Source organism: Aulonocara sp. 'chitande type north' Nkhata Bay, linkage group LG23 (genome assembly GCF_057382095.1).
Source record: "Aulonocara sp. 'chitande type north' Nkhata Bay isolate Kocher_YH1m ecotype deep benthic linkage group LG23, A_spYH_male_GT1.1, whole genome shotgun sequence".
In the NCBI taxonomy this organism is placed as follows: Eukaryota; Metazoa; Chordata; class Actinopteri; order Cichliformes; family Cichlidae; genus Aulonocara; species Aulonocara sp. 'chitande type north' Nkhata Bay.
This window is the reverse complement of record NC_141365.1, coordinates 14,806,808-14,822,442: the sequence shown is the minus strand read 5'-3', so window position 1 is coordinate 14,822,442 and position 15,635 is coordinate 14,806,808. Positions and strand designations below refer to the sequence as shown.

The following is a 15,635-nucleotide window of genomic DNA, read 5'->3' as shown; positions in this document are numbered from 1 at the left end:
CTTACTCTGACTGTGTATTTCATGTTTCCTCTTTCACCTCAAAGAACTTCACTTCTTTACCTGTTTTTTTTTTTTTTTTTTACCAAAGTAAATAAAGACTATCCCCTTTGTAGATGTCTCCATCAGGTGCTTAAGGCTGCAGCCGCTCCCGAGTTTTAACTCACCTCGTATAGCCCGAGCCGCTATTTTGAGTAAAGCATCTGTTCTTGATCTTCTGAAGGGTCTTGATGTAGTCTTTTTGTTTTTTTCTTTCTTCCTTCAATAAAAGCTTTGCAATAGCAACACGTCTCTGTGTCTTGCTTCCTTTTGCTGTGTTTTGTTTAATTATATGAAAAATCTTAAACCTCTATCTCTGATTCGGGCCCGTCCACCCCCTCCCCCGCCGCCGGTTAACACTTGGCCTTTCGGCTCCTGGTCCGGTGGATTGCCCAGGTAATGAGCTCGTTCTCTCTGTCTTCTCCTCGTGCCACCTGTTGGTGACTTCCTCTGCACTGTACCTGCAGATGAAAGAGATTTATCCCCAACAAGTAAAAGCCGTGACTACTTGAATCACTCTCTCTTCAGTAGCAGCTAATGCACCTGCTTACATGTCTCCCCAAACAGTCCTTAGCTGGAATCACCAGCCTAAAAGAAATCTTACATTTGCAACACTCTTTTGTGTATAACTGAGACTGTGGTTTAATTACACCAGCACTGTGTCACAGTCTCTCTCTTTTTTTTTTTTAGGGACACAATCAGCAAATGCACTCGACTATGAAGTATGCTCACTGCTGGGATCAACTTGATGGAGTTGTTAGAATAATTTAAAGACCTGTTTTTTTCCTCTTCTTTTTAAACTGCCACCTTTCCAGGACCCGCTTGATTTAATCCTTTCCATTTGTCATCTTTACTTGTGAGTTGCAGATCAGCAGTAAGTCGCTGAGCACTTTATTCCCTTCTTGCAGACTGCAAAATTGAAATGGTACGAACGAGGCGATCCGCCTGCAACACTAGAAGGCCCTCACGCGGGGTTTCTTCTGGTCATTGACGACTGATGTACATGAGAATGTGAAAGCAAACAGAGGCTGTTTATCCACAGCTGGCCTGATGCTGACAGTAAATACTGCGGTTATATCATCGGATTGTTTGCACTCCAGCTCCAGACGCGAGCTGTAAACTGGAGAGTACTCACTCATCCCCCCCCCCCTTCCTATGCTAGCAAACTGAAGAATTTGACATGCCAGCAGTGTGGAGATTTCCTCGTAATTTTTTCCTAAATATGCTGCAGGCGATCCTGTGTGTGTGGGTGTGTGTGTGTGTGTCTGAGGGGGAACGAAGGCCCCCCCAGCAGTTTAACCGAGGACTTGCTTTACTGCACATAAATCTGGTGTTTACAAACAAATTGATGAGTGATGGGCCTTCCAGCCAACATGATGTACCCTCCAATTTCTTCTTCTGCATAAGAAATCCGGCGTCAAGTCTCCGGGGGCCAGCTCCAGCATTTTTGAATGTCTTCTTCTAATACGCAGAATTTTGCCCTGATTTATTTACCGGGAAGCAGAGATGAGCATGAGGGAGCAAAATGGGCCGCTATCACGCATAATCTTGCACACTCTCGATTTAAATGAAGCTGTCATATGGTCAGATTTACATAACATTACAATGTGGGCCGACATCACAGCGCTCTGAGCTTAATGTTATTAGCTTTAAAGTGAATTCCCACTGTGCATTTGCATCAAGAGCATTGATTTTGTGTGTCCTTGACTTGGCTAAAGGCAGTGATGTAATCACTGAGTCAGTGTTGCTCTGGGTAAAACTTCGACAGATCACTCTGAGACACAAATCCGAGCTGTCCCAGTGTGCACGCTGAAGGAAACCGTTATTAGTGCCTCTTGATCTGTAACTGGCTGCGAGCATCCAAGGACTGGCCAAGGTGGTCACTGGGTGCGAGGGCGCCGGCCAACTTTGTGTGAAGAGAAGCTGCAATCATTGGAGTTGTTTAAAAGTCTCTATTAAAGCCACGGAAAATATCAAAGCAAACTTTTTCCCTGTTGATGTGCCTGTTTTGTACAGCAAAAGCCTGACTATTGCATGACTCATTCATGAGTGAACAATAAGCATCTTAAGTGCCATTATCCGTGCGGCAGAGTTTCTAAAACAACTGCAATCAATGCCTATGTAAAATGGAAACGTCTCCTCTGGCGGTAGCTCTGTTGTACAAGCATCACTCAGACTCGTTTATATCTCCTCTGTTTGTTTCCTCTAATGCTCGGCTACTGAGCAATACCGCGCTCCAGACTGGAGTCTTTTTGTTAATCCATTAACATTTAATACTGCTCACCAAATGTAATTTTAAGACAAAAAAAGGTTCGATAAACTACTTGTGTGCTGTAAAACAAGAAGTTAGGCTGATTAGAGCGATTTATCATGAAGTTAATAGCTTCATCATAGACTGTATGTAAAAGATGATGTAGCTGTAGCTGTTTTGAAGCTTTGGTATTAGCTTTATGGCAGATTGGAGTGAAGCCAGGGCTAGCTTGCTTGGGTTACCAAGTTTCATCTGAGGTAGATGCTAGCAAATTGGCACTAAACAACAGACTAATGAAATCTTTGCGTATCACTCACCAAGACTGGAGCTCAGACGTCTTCGATGGGCTGTTAGTACAATTAACGGGACAACAGCCGTATTATTGGTTAGATAATTGCATTAAAAACAGTCCAGATGTCCAGTCCAGGCAGTGAATCAGCCTAGAAGACAATCCCACACTCAGAACGGCCCTGCCCATTCTAAACATAAAAAAACAAATGTTTAAGCATCATTCACCTTTTTGGTGTAGATCAATCTCAGGAGTTAACATTGCCCTGGTTCCCACCTTATACTCTATATGAAAAGTTATCATCCTGATGCAAAGAGTTGGGGTTTTTTGTTATTGTCTAATATCAGCTTTTTGAAACCAACCGTCACCAGCAGGGGGCGGGACACTACATGCTCATAGAGCAGTGACTCATCAGTCACATGACAGGCCGCCCTGCAGCATGCCCTGTGTTACCCTCATTTTTGACTCTAATAATAATAATAATAATATTGTTTTAAGAGCATGTTCTCCACCTGGTGTTTTCTCCGGGTACCGCGGCTTCCTCCCGTAAGCGCAGTTAGTAGACTACGTGTGAATGACTGTCTTTTTCTCTGTGTTAGCCCTACAACACAACTGGTGACCTGTACCTGAATCTTGCCCTGTGGCAGCTGGGATAGTCTCCAGGCCTACATGACCCTGATTGAATAAGAGGAAGAAAATGAATGGTTAGCTGTTGTATTTACCAAGACTCGCATCCAGAGAATGAAATCATGATCACCATCAGATCAACTGAGCACGTTTGAAGGGCACTGAGAGACTTTTCCTACAGAAGAGTCGCCCCCTGGTGGCTAATAGGGGAAAAAAATATTAAAAGATTTCGGGCACTTCAGAAAATGGCTTCAAGGTAAGAAAATATCATCCAGCTTCCACATAATGCCTATGTGTGTTCCCAGACTCTTTTATTACCCAGTTCCATTAGCACACATTAAATTTCCTGCTGTGTGTGTTGCGGAATTTGAAATTTTCAGGGCTAAAAAACACATTTTACTGCTGTCATAAACTGGACTAAACACATTGAAACACTTGGACATTTAAAGATCCTGGGGCAAAGTCAGATTTTTGATTATCGCAGTTCTACGACAAACTCTGAGCATCAACATTAGGGTTACTGGGTTAAAATATGAAAATCCTTTTAAAATAGCGGAATTACAGATGAGCTAGAAGATGAGCCTGGTATTAAAATTTGGGTAAAAAGGAGACAAAATGAACCTCTATATGATAAGAAAGTTCATTGAAATTATGATGTATTCCATGATCCTGATGCTCAGACCTCAAAATCATGATTGCAAAACACCCCTGATTTTGTCTGTGGATTCTGGCACCTTGAGTGCATGTAAAGTGAATTTGGTTGTGGTTTTTAATAGAACATAAATGTGTTTGTCAGCCCAGAAACTTTCATGTTTATATCTCCTGTACTTGGTTAGTTCTGATGAGTTGTGAGGGCTCAGAAATGCTGAAATTTCAACCCACTGGTTATTTTACTTTAAGGACCTTTGCTCAGAGAATGGCAATATGAAGATAAAATTTTACACGACTTATTTAAATATGCAAAAGCTATTGTAAAAAGAAACTCGGCTGATTCTTAATCTTTTCAGATTTGGTTCATTTTATACGGAATGACCCAATCTTTGCAAAACCCTTCCCAAGCTTGACCTGTATCTCTACTGTGTGCACGCTGAGACACAAACGACAGGTAATAGAGCCGCAGAGGCAGCGTCTTTAAAATAAATGCTTAGAAAACATTTAAAACTTGGACTTCAGTGTGCAGTCCACCCACTAGAGATTATGTTCTGATCCAGAGGTTACAGCGGCATTGCTTTCATCAATTTAGAGCCTTCTTTTTTTTGCCACTTTTAATTACAGCTCTTGCAAATCAAGCCAATAATGCAAGGACAAGGGTCAACTCATTAATATGTACTTAATGCTATGTTACCCCAAGGCTTTTATCGCCATACATTATATATTGGATTCGTTTTTTATTATTCTCATCCAAATGTAGTTTCAGTCTCTTCTCACTGTTTTAGCTGCTCACCAATTTCTGATTTTATAGGGTGGAAAATGAAGTTGACCTCTTGACCTCGCAGTACACGGCAACAAAAGCAGAGAGGTTCTCCTTTAAATGTAGTCTGACCTTATTGACTGCAGCTGAGAGCATGCCAGGATTTTCTGTTATCACTTTAAACCCGAACATGAAATCAGAGCCGTGAACCTGCTCCTTTTGTTTAATTCGCAATGTATTTTTTCTAGTATGAAAAGGTAATGATGCAGCTGCTGCTTGTTGGCCTGTGCCGCTCAATCACCCAACCCTCGCAGTCTGTCAGGCTCGAGCTGAACCCACCGAGTCGAATCCATTTATATGCAGCGCAGAGGGAAGCGTTCAGATCCGGATAAATCCTCAGACTTTACTGACTTAATGTAGGTGCGTTTCTCCAGCTCCACTGAAAGGTAAAGCAGTTCTCATGATTTAAGGCGCTCTTTGAGCTGTCACCTCTTGACCTGAGGGTAAGCGGCAGAGAGGCGTCTGTGGATTTAATGCAAAACCTTGTGTCTCGGTGTGAACTTTCATTCTCACACTAAAGCGGGCCGACTGATTAAGCCAGCTGACGAAATCTGAATGCTGGAACAGTGGATGCAAAATGAAAACCACTTTCTTGTTTCCTTGACGGTGGGATCGTTGAGTGCTACCAATTATACTTTAAACTCCACAGATAAGATTTTAATAGGTACGGAGCTGAACGTTTCCATGTGAACCAGGCGTGCTTTTTGTGCTTACAAACAGGAGTGTGTCATATCAGGTAACGACTTCACGAGGGGAAAAGATTTCGGTAGCGTATAGGTCGGTGCTTCCTACCTATTTTTGTCTGATGTACCCCCACGTAGATGACGTCACCTTTATCCAAACCACCAGTCACGTTCCTGATATGTTCATCTTAGTCAGAGGCGATGATTACATCTGGCCAGAAAAGCTGCTGCTGTTGGAGGATGTTCTGAATTCAGGTGATTTTTTTTTTTTTTTTTTATGTATATACGTATAGACTCCAGGAATAAAATATGAAGCTAAAAATGAGCAACATAGCCGTCCTTTAACCATTTTTGTGTGTTTCAGCCACTACTCATCACCTCAGCTACTCTTCTAGCTACTTGCCCCCCCACCGCCAGTTCATTAAGTACACCCCTGAAATTGAATGTGATGCAAAACAACAGCTCAGCTGTAAATTTCTACTTTTAATGACATTCTTCATTTTTACATAAAGGGTGTTTGTCATGTACTCGCACTAAAATGTTCCTAATATTTTGCCCTCCTTATGCATGTTAATTTGAAACACAAAATATTAGAACTTCTAATAGAAAACTGTTAAACTGGTTTATTTTAACAACAATTTGTTTAAATACGTGATACTAACAATCCACTTATTGCTATTAGTGAATTAATGCTGCTAAAGCTAATTTTATGCATCAGCTGAACCTTAGCTAGCCATCCTAAATGTTTTTGCTAGCCCACTGTCTCGTTTTCATGCATTCCAAGTGACACAAATTTAAACATATAAAATTGTATAACACTGTGCTGCCAGCATAATTACTTTTTTCATAATTATCATTGTTTTATCATTTTTTAAAATTATTATTATTGTTATTACACAGTCTTTCCATATAAGCCTAATAAGCTGCAGAAGTAAATCCCAGGGTAGGTGTAGCATTGGTTCATGTTTGTAACTTTTTTTTAAATTTCACGAGTTTTAAAGCAGATTTCTTTTTTTAGTGGACGGTGTGTTAAATACTCACATTTGTTGATGTTATCTAAACCAGCTCAAGTCAACTCTGGAAATTCAAATGAGCAAATTTTAATCTTTTTTTTTTTCCTTTGTTTAAGTCTTACACGTTTGCCTGTTGTAAGCTGCCAGAGAAGTTACGCTTACTCTGGCTCACGAGCTTTTGGTGAACGTGTGTTTGAGGCGCCTGACTCCTCTCAGAAATCAGACCGTGCTGCAAACTTCAGACGTCAGAGTTTAACCGTTAAGCCCAAATGATGAAACGAGATGCCTCTTGATCACTCCTGCCTCATTTTTGTATTAGAATTTCTCTCTTAACATATCACCCATGTGATAATCACACTGTAACAAGATAACATCCAATTCTAAAATTATCTCAGTTGCCAGCTCCCAAGCTAATGCCTTTCTTTCAGCTATAGAAAACCTTTCCCGTCTTTGTAGTATGAACTTGTGTAGACATCCTCTTTTTTTTTTTTCCATCTAAGAGGCTTTTAAAGTACAATATATGGACTGTGCATGAAGCTTGCACGAAGACGGACTAGTATATCTTATTTGGATGCAGTCCTTTCATGGGAATATTGAATAAGAGTCTTGCAAGCCTGTCACACAGCCAGATTAAGAATTAACAAGTGTACAGTATCCATCTGTTATTTCCAGTAAAGCTTAATAATGTGAATTTTTACCAAAGTAAATGTTTAAATCAATGAAAGATTGAACAGCTTTGATGAATGCGCAGCCACAGAAATACCCAAGACATGTCTGTATGTTTTGCAAAATTCAAATTAGAGGGTGAAGGGTAGAGAGAAATTGGCTATACCCATGTGGCCTCAATAACTTACACTGCTAGGAAAAAAGAATAGGTTTTTTTTTTAAATCCCAGGACTGAGAATTATTTGATCACACATAATAAGTCCAGCCACAAATGCTATTAAAACTTAAAACTGGGATTCTTTGGACACAGAACAAAGGCAGTGGAAACACAAGTGATAAATTATTCACATCAAACCAGTCGCCCCTCCCTCCCTCCCTCATCACGGTTTTGCTCAGACACTCCAAACTCATCCAGCTCCTCCTCCTTGGCTTGAATTACTGAAGCCTTCAGATGTCTGAACTTCTGCACCTCAAAGCTCTCATAAAATTCATACGTCGGTTCCTTCACCGTGTCTCAGCTGTGAGCTGGTGCTGCTTTGTGCCATTTGTTGCTGCAGTGTGGTCAGGAGCTTTGTATGTTTTTGGTATTGTTGGGTTGATGCGCAGCTCAAACCCTACAAGCTTCCAGGTTGCTTTCACTACAGTCCACCTCTTTGGTCCACAGTGAAATATTTAGTAAAACATATTCCACTGACTTCACTGATCTTTTTTCATGCAGCTTAAAGTTTCCACTAATTTATTTGAATATTTGAACATCTACTTGATGGTTTGGCCCCAATTTATTTTCAGTTTGGCACAAAATCCTTTTTTGTAATTTGAATCATTGTGACTTTAGAGATTTTCTTTGACTCAGGTTCAGTGGTTCTAAAACTTTTTTCTGGCGCTCCTCATTTCACAAGCTTCAAATAAGCTTCAAAGAAGATTGTGAAATGGGAAAGCTCCTTTTTTAATTAATTAACAATTTAAAAAGGATCCAAGTTGAAGTTTAGCTAAATAAAGTTTGACCTGATACTATTTACTATCTTATTTCAGTTTTTCTATTTAACATCTCTCTGCAAAGGTTGGATATTTTACATTGCTCTTCCTTATATGAACACAAGAGGTCACATACTAGACTTCTTCTTCTTGGGCAATGCATCCACCTCCAGCTAACTAAACTAAAAACAGTCATTTTCCTCTGAATTAAGATGTTTTTGTTTTTTTAAATTATTATTTTAACTTAGCTGTGCTTCATGCAGCAAAGCCAGGAAGTTCACTAACATGCTCAAACTGCCCTGCATCATACACGTCTTATTTATAAGGTCTAACCAAAAGGTTCTGCCCAGTCACATGTTTAAGGCCACCTTCTTGTGGAACTTTGGACCATTTACAGGTTGCTCCAGCATCCTATAATGTCTCCTTGCACTCACAGATGTGATCCCTTCCACTGTGTCCAAGCGGAGATCATCTTCTTTTTCTTGAAGTGAACAAAATCACAGCAAAGCAAATGACAGAGAAAGAACTGCCTGGGTGCCCAGAAAAACTTCGGGCTGTACTTTAAACTTGTGATGGTCTCACCCTGGGAGACGAATTCACGGTGCACAACCTGATGAATATAGAATAAGAAAGGACATGAATACTGCTGGTCATGCTCCTGTCTTTATGAACCGCCTTTGGGCTTGGACATTGTGGACTTCTGTGTTGGCACTCTAGACTCATCACTGGCTTTTCTTCACGTTAAATTTGGGTCTTTTTGAAACAACTTAAAGCCTGCTCTCTTTACAAGTTTGCGATCTGTGACGTAATCAGATTACGTCTTAAAATCGAGAAAACGGCCACACTGGAAGATGTGTGGAGACTTTGAACCCCAAATCTGTTAGTCTGTTGTAAAATTTCCCATCTCTCCCTCCAGCATGTCACTGCAGCCTGCTGCTTTTAAACCTCTCACCACCCCAGCATCCACCAGCACCCAGTAAGCTCCATCTCCCTGTCAGAAATACTCAGTTGTTGATGAACTGTGAGCCTAAAAACCACTGACTAATTAAATTTTGCTGCTGTAATTCATCATTTCAAATGTATTTTATATAATTATACAACAAAATATAATTTTATAAAAAAAATTGGCTTATTTTGCAATTCTCCTCTTATTAAACACCACCTAAACCTCTTGTTTTCCAAATATGAATATACTTACATATATAGCACAATAATATATTCTTTTTTTTCCAGGTCTGTATTTGCATAACTTACTTAGGAAAAGTATATTTCAACTTAACATTGATTTATCCATGTCTGACCGTAGTGTAACGACACATTTAAAGCACATGAATTAAGCTGCTCCATTAACCTGCTCTTAACACTCTTCCTGTATCCTCTGTGAGGCCGAGGTCTCCGGTTGCTCAGATGCTCCTGAATGCGTGATTGAAACTAACGGTGTTTTGTTCAGGCTCAACCATCTGTGATTAAGGGGATTTGAGACGGATTTTGTGGATTACCACAGCAACATTTGTGTGTAAACAGCTGAATGTCACAGGTTGTGTGTGCTATCATGACTGAGTCCATTCACAGAGTGGATTAAGGGAAAAAGCATCCACGCAGTGCCACCGTGCACCCCACCAAACAGCTCCCGTAAAATGTGAAATGCACATTTCCTGTTGAGCTGCTTGGTTTGCTGCAGCTGCAGGAAGTCGTCAGTGGGTGTAAAAAAGCAGCAGGAGCGACCGTGAACTGAATAAATTAAGGATAGATGCAACATACGTATTTTTCTAGTGAAGTGTGAGAAAAGCATGTAGTGTTGTGTCATTGACCGAGAGAAAATCAAACGAAGAGAAATGACTCGAGCAAAGAATCCAATGTAAACAGTAGCGTGTCTTTGTCTCTTTGAGCTTTTACTTCTTCCCTCAGTTCTGTGTGTTTTATGGTGTAATCAACATTATTGATCGGGTCTCCAAGGCTTCGTGTAAGCTGTGCAGTGATTGAACCGCAGTTCAGCAGTCGAGCTCTCCTTCACTGTTCTCTCTCGAACTGAAAATCTGCTTACTTTAAGAAATCCCAAACACCAGTTCTCCAACGTTTAATGCAACAAGTAAGGAAATAAAATGTATTTATGTAGCACTTTTTTAACAACAGAGGCATCAATAAAGACCAGACAGTGATGAGCCCAATAGGCATCAAGAACCCAGGAAAACAACACAAATGGCCGTCTGAGCAGGTCAGCTTTAAACTGCTCCGTCAAACTACACCTGCCCAGATTATCACTCGTGATAGCCGCCCCCGCAGCAGAACTGTGCTGTTAACACACTTCCTTTAGTTCATGTGGACAACAGAAAGAAAATAGTTCCTACAATCGCTCACAACTGAAACATTGTTAAAACTTCAATTTCCAAAAAGACAGAACAGAAAGAAAATACTTCTGCATGAAACTTCTCACAACAAGTTTGTTTTTTGTGCTTTTGTTTTTTAGTAACTGTGTCATAATTCCAGGAAAGAGGTATCATTGAACGATTAGTTTTTAACATCAACATCAACAGTCAAAAAGAGTTTAGATACTCGTAGACTGCTCTTAAATTAATAAGAGTTTTATGGTTTGATTTTCATGTTTTTAGTATTCTGATTTTACCCACTAGTTTTCAGAAGCCAATCTGTATTTTTACATTTAGATGAACAGCAATATAACACACACAGCGATGAAATATCATGCGCTGAAATAAGATTTTGTTGACGTTAGAGGGGAAATCGAGAATCTGTGCAGATATAAAGTGGCTGAGATAATTTGGTGATATTAAGGCTTTTGCTTTTTATACTTCATGCATATCTTGACGTTCTGGTTAGAGGTCAGTATGACCACCTGCCCTCGCAGCCCTTTGAAATGTTTCAAATGCTTGCATCTGTTCATCTTTCATTTTTGTGTGTACTCCAGCCAAGGAGCTATAGCCAACTGCGGTAAAACTACTTTTGACCCTATCAGATGTCTCGTGCAGGTTTCTGGAAGCAGTAAAAAGATAACTCAGAGTCTGAGTTACTGTTAGCAAAGAGGTTGTAAATGTTATCGCCTGTCATCAATCACCTGAATATACAGCAGGCCACGCTGAGGATACAGAACATTGCTCAGCAAAGCAGCACACGTGCAAACAAGGGGTTAAAGTGGGATTTGACGAGAGTGGGAACCATAGGTACCAAGACGGCAGGCAACATGACTCTCCTCAATAACAACCAAAGCATCAGTGGCGGCATGAGATTTAAAGTGAGTTAAATGACAAATATGATCCGACCTTAAGCAGAATTTGGATGAAGACGTCCATATTGGATGATGATTGCGTGAAAGTTTGATTGTAACCGAAACTTCAGGAGGAAGAGGGATTCGTCTGGACTGTGTTTGGTCCTTCAGTCTTGCACTGTGAACATCGGTACAACTAGCTCCCTGCCCTGCTCTGTAAGATTTAGCCATCTTCATTCTGCAATATAACAGATGTCACGTGATCTCTTGTGACTTCTTTCCGAACCCTGTTGTCTAAATTCGTAAGACAAAAGAGCATCATCAGGTTCAGCTGATAACTGCTAACCTTCATCTAGTCTAAGAGTGACCACGGACACCACAAGCGGCCCCTCACTGGTCTGACTGTACATTTTACCACAGTACTGCAGTTTAGCCAGTTTAATAATACTTGCTTAAACTGACTAGTTTTTGCAGAGCTAGAACAACTCCAGTTATTACGTTTTTACATCCTGCTACAACGCAGTCAAACTGAAGGAACCGGTTTCTTCCAGTATATCAGGTACTATTTTGCTTTGAAAATAATCCATCATTTTTCCTTTGTCCTTCCATCTTTGAGTCACTTTCACTTCAAATTTCACTTATTATGATCATAATAGTTTGAAACCTTAAAGCTATCAACATAAAATAAACCAACACTCGTGACTTCACGTGATGAGGGGCAAAATGTTACACTTTAGGCTTCATTATGGTTCATCCGGTCTATTCCTTATCAACATATACATGCAGAAAAATCCCACCAAAGCACTGATTTCCATACAGACCAGCAGTGTGAGGTTTGTCTACACCGTGACCCACCAGAACAGAGATTCAAGCATCTGCAGTTGGTGGCTTGGTCTATATCATAACTGTTTCTTTAAATAACGAATGATTTCTGTGTTATTTTTCTCTCATCCCTGAATCACGGCCTGAACAGCGTGATGCATAATTCTCATTTTCTTACCTTGTCGTCTGCTAAAGGTCAGTGTTAATGCCTTCCTTCTGCTCTTTCAGTCTCCTGGCAACCTGTCCTTCTTTGACTGTCCTTATTACAGGCAGGTAATTACAATGAAGAAGTCACCGGCTGACAAGTGTCCAACTCGATTTTTAGCACTTTGTTTAGAACTTTGTGGAGCCACGAAGTTCAGTGTCTTAGTATCTTTAGTATCCTGGATTGAGCTTATTAACATCATCATTTAAGAATTTACTTTGTAAACACAAAGTTCTACCAGTTTGTGGAATTTCAGTTTTTTACAGTAGTAGGAGAAACTTCTGTACATGCGTTGACTTCATCAATTTTGAATATGAACACATGTTTAGCAGCAAACTGATTACAGAAGCTAAACAGGCAGCCGATCTAATCTCAGTCCCTGAACTGGACCTGTGGATCGTGTTTGTGCTGTTGGAACCTGGTGGAGCATTTTTAATCTGACAAACAATATGCAAGCCGTGACTCAGCACACCTCCCAGGCCTGGTTGCTCTCTGTTCAGGGAAAAAACAGAACTCCAGAACACATCCAACAAGCATCCTTTCTGCTACTTAAGATTTCTACCACGGCAGAATCACCAGGAGATCACGCAGTAACATCAGGCACACAACACGCCTCCAACGCAGTGTCTTCACACTCGTACCGTCACAGAGCAGGAGTGTGAAATCGGGACCAACCGAGGCTCAGGAGCGGTTTTTGACCACAGGCCATCAGACTTGTAAATGACTCTCGCCTCCTCCCACTGACATAAACAACTCTCCAGTTGTGCGATACACTCTAACCTCCTACACGCACACACCTCCCTGCTCCCTTTAGTGGGATTATGGAATTATGATTATTTATCCTTCTTGCTCATCAACATGCTTACTTTGCAGAAGATCCTTCATCACTCTTTACTATTTAGAGCAACTTTATTGCTCAATCTGCTGCTCTTCCCCTTTAAACTTTACTCTTCTAACTTCTTTAATATTTTGAATATGTGTTTGATTTTTAACGCTCGAAAATCGTTGCTGTGTCCAGTGGAAGAAAGAATAATAAAGTGTTCCTTGTTAGTTTTTTGTATCATCTTTTCCACCCAAGAATCACCGCATGATGAACCTGAATTCACACAGATGCCACTCCCACAGGCAGTCATATTTGAAGCTTAAGTTTAAGCATGAAAGTGGTTTTTTACTACAATCCTCATTCACGGAAATGCATTTTTTCTTGGAATGCATCAGGGTTCAGTATCTTCAAAATAAATCGAAGTGAGCTAGGCATCAACCCGGCAACCTTGTGATTGATAGACACACATTCACGAAATCATGTGTTTACAGCAACAGTGACTAAAATTCATTTGAGTTCATTAACTGTTGATATATTACAGCCTGAATAAAATGTTTTCAGTAAGTTCTAATTAAACTGTTTTAGTTTTATAAATTACTCTTTTTAAAATTTTTTTTTACATTTAATACATTTAACTTCTCACTTCAGGTGTTTATATCTCTGCGGGTAAAATGCCTGGTCCCCTGCTTAGTGGTGTTGTAGTGACATGTTCTGCGGCTCCTCTGGAATAACATCCTGGGAAACCTGAGTGAAAAACATGAAATTTACAGTCACCTCTGTCAAGTTAGAAGCCCACCCCTATTCTTCCTTAAACTTTAATAAGCCCTTTAAAGGATAACCTTGCTTTCCGTGTTTTTTGCGTTACCTCTTCATCATAGAGTGGCCGCGCGTGTTTCAGATGCTTTCCAGTTCCCTGGTAAATAATTCAGAACTACACGATAAAAGTCATTTTGAAAATCTAGTCTTTGATTCAGGTTTGCACACCCTCGCGCTCTCGGCACGCTCTCGCATTCTCACAATATCCACTCGCCAGCCAGAGCAAAGCTAATTTGTGGCTTCACCTCAGATTTACATCTCGGAATGTGGCGCCTACTCGGGGTGAAAGCGTGCGAGACATCGTCTCGCATTTGAAGAAATCATTAACAATTAAGAGGAGGACTCAGGGATTGTTCAAAATGGTTGCACAGCAGCACGGAAGCAGCAACAGCAGCTGAAATAGTAATGTGTCTTCCTGCGAAGCCGTCAGCTCTCTCATCTCGCATCGGTTGAGTGGCGAGGACTTGATGTGGAATTCCAGCAATGTGTGCAATGATCTGTTTATGTTCTGCACTTAATGGGGAAATACACCCTAACACGGATCACACGTATGATATTCACGCGTTCCTCCACAACCGGGTCTACTTTTTTGAAAAACTCCTCGCTGTATCTTCACAACAAAGGCTTGCTTTGTTGCCACGTGTGACGATGGATGCACACGTTGTAGCTGCACTAAGTGGCTCTCCTGTGAGAATGATAGCACAATGCTCTCTGTCTTGTAGCAGGTACACAGTGTGAGCTAATCCATCCTGTTTTGAGGGAGAAAAGAAGAAATTTAAGGATTTGCAAAGCGCAAACCAGCGCGGATTTCTCTGATATTTAAAAAGATAATGTGGCAGCTTTGAATCGTCAGGTGAAAAGGTTAGAGGGTCATAAATTAGACACACACTTCATATTTAGTCTGTTCTCCAAGGCAGTGCTCAGAGTTCACCTCGCTCCCAATCTGCTCATGTTTTATACATGTCGCCCTTCACACTATGTCTTCATCTCGCACGTTCCCCGGGCATACATTGAAAAACCGCAGAGATCTGTGTTTTCTTTCTGTCAAATGTTTTTCTCCAGCCTGATGATTTAGGATACGAGGAAGAGTCATATTTGGTCCTCGAGCACGGTTAGTAATGCCTCCACAGGCCCCTGGGGATGCTCTGAGTAGACCCTTAGAGATGCTGCTGTGTAATATTATGTAAGGATTTTTCATCTTCCTGCAGAATAAACTGCTCAACTCTTGGTTTGTCACATTTGTTCGAGCGCATGTTGAGTTGTTTAGAATAAACTTTACATGTCCCAAAATATTTACGACATTTTTTAGCAATATATATATAAAGCAAAAAGTAACAAACACCTCCCATTTCACCCACTACAATACACATTTGGGCAAACAACAAAACTGCATGGTACGCACCAATCATCTGTTCTGACTGAACTTCTGCCAGAATTTTTCACATAGCAAATAAGTCGTTCTTTCTCCTGTGAGGGTCATCCTAGCCAGTGTGGAACATTTGGACTAATTAAACCTTTTGTAGCCCTCAATATGAAAGCCGACCCACGGCACAAAGTGTGATATGTGCTCTTTGTGGAAGAGCCACTGACAAAACTACTGTGTCACTGCACGGCATTCAGTAAAAAAGTTACTGAAAAAGAAGCTCACATTTTTGTCAAAGAGCAGGTAAAATAGCCACTGGCACAACACAGCTTACTGCACCTCCTCGGCTCTCCATCATTAAAAGGTCGTCATTCT

At 40.7% G+C, this 15,635-nt stretch overlaps 1 long non-coding RNA gene across 2 annotated transcripts in view; it reads right to left on the bottom strand.

Annotated features, from left to right (window-relative positions):
• LOC147301423 (uncharacterized) overlaps positions 1 to 2,948 on the bottom strand; it is a 74,185-nt gene extending 71,237 nt beyond the window's left edge. The window contains exons 1-2 of one of the 2 annotated variants that reach the window (XR_015127236.1): positions 2,853 to 2,948; positions 2,605 to 2,766 (exon numbers count right to left, since the gene is read on the bottom strand). This is a non-coding gene — a long non-coding RNA (uncharacterized LOC147301423). Of the gene's footprint in view, positions 1 to 2,604; positions 2,767 to 2,803 lie in introns of both variants that reach the window. The other variant, XR_015127237.1, reaches the window with a different exon arrangement.
• Between the last annotated feature and the right edge of the window lie 12,687 nt (positions 2,949 to 15,635).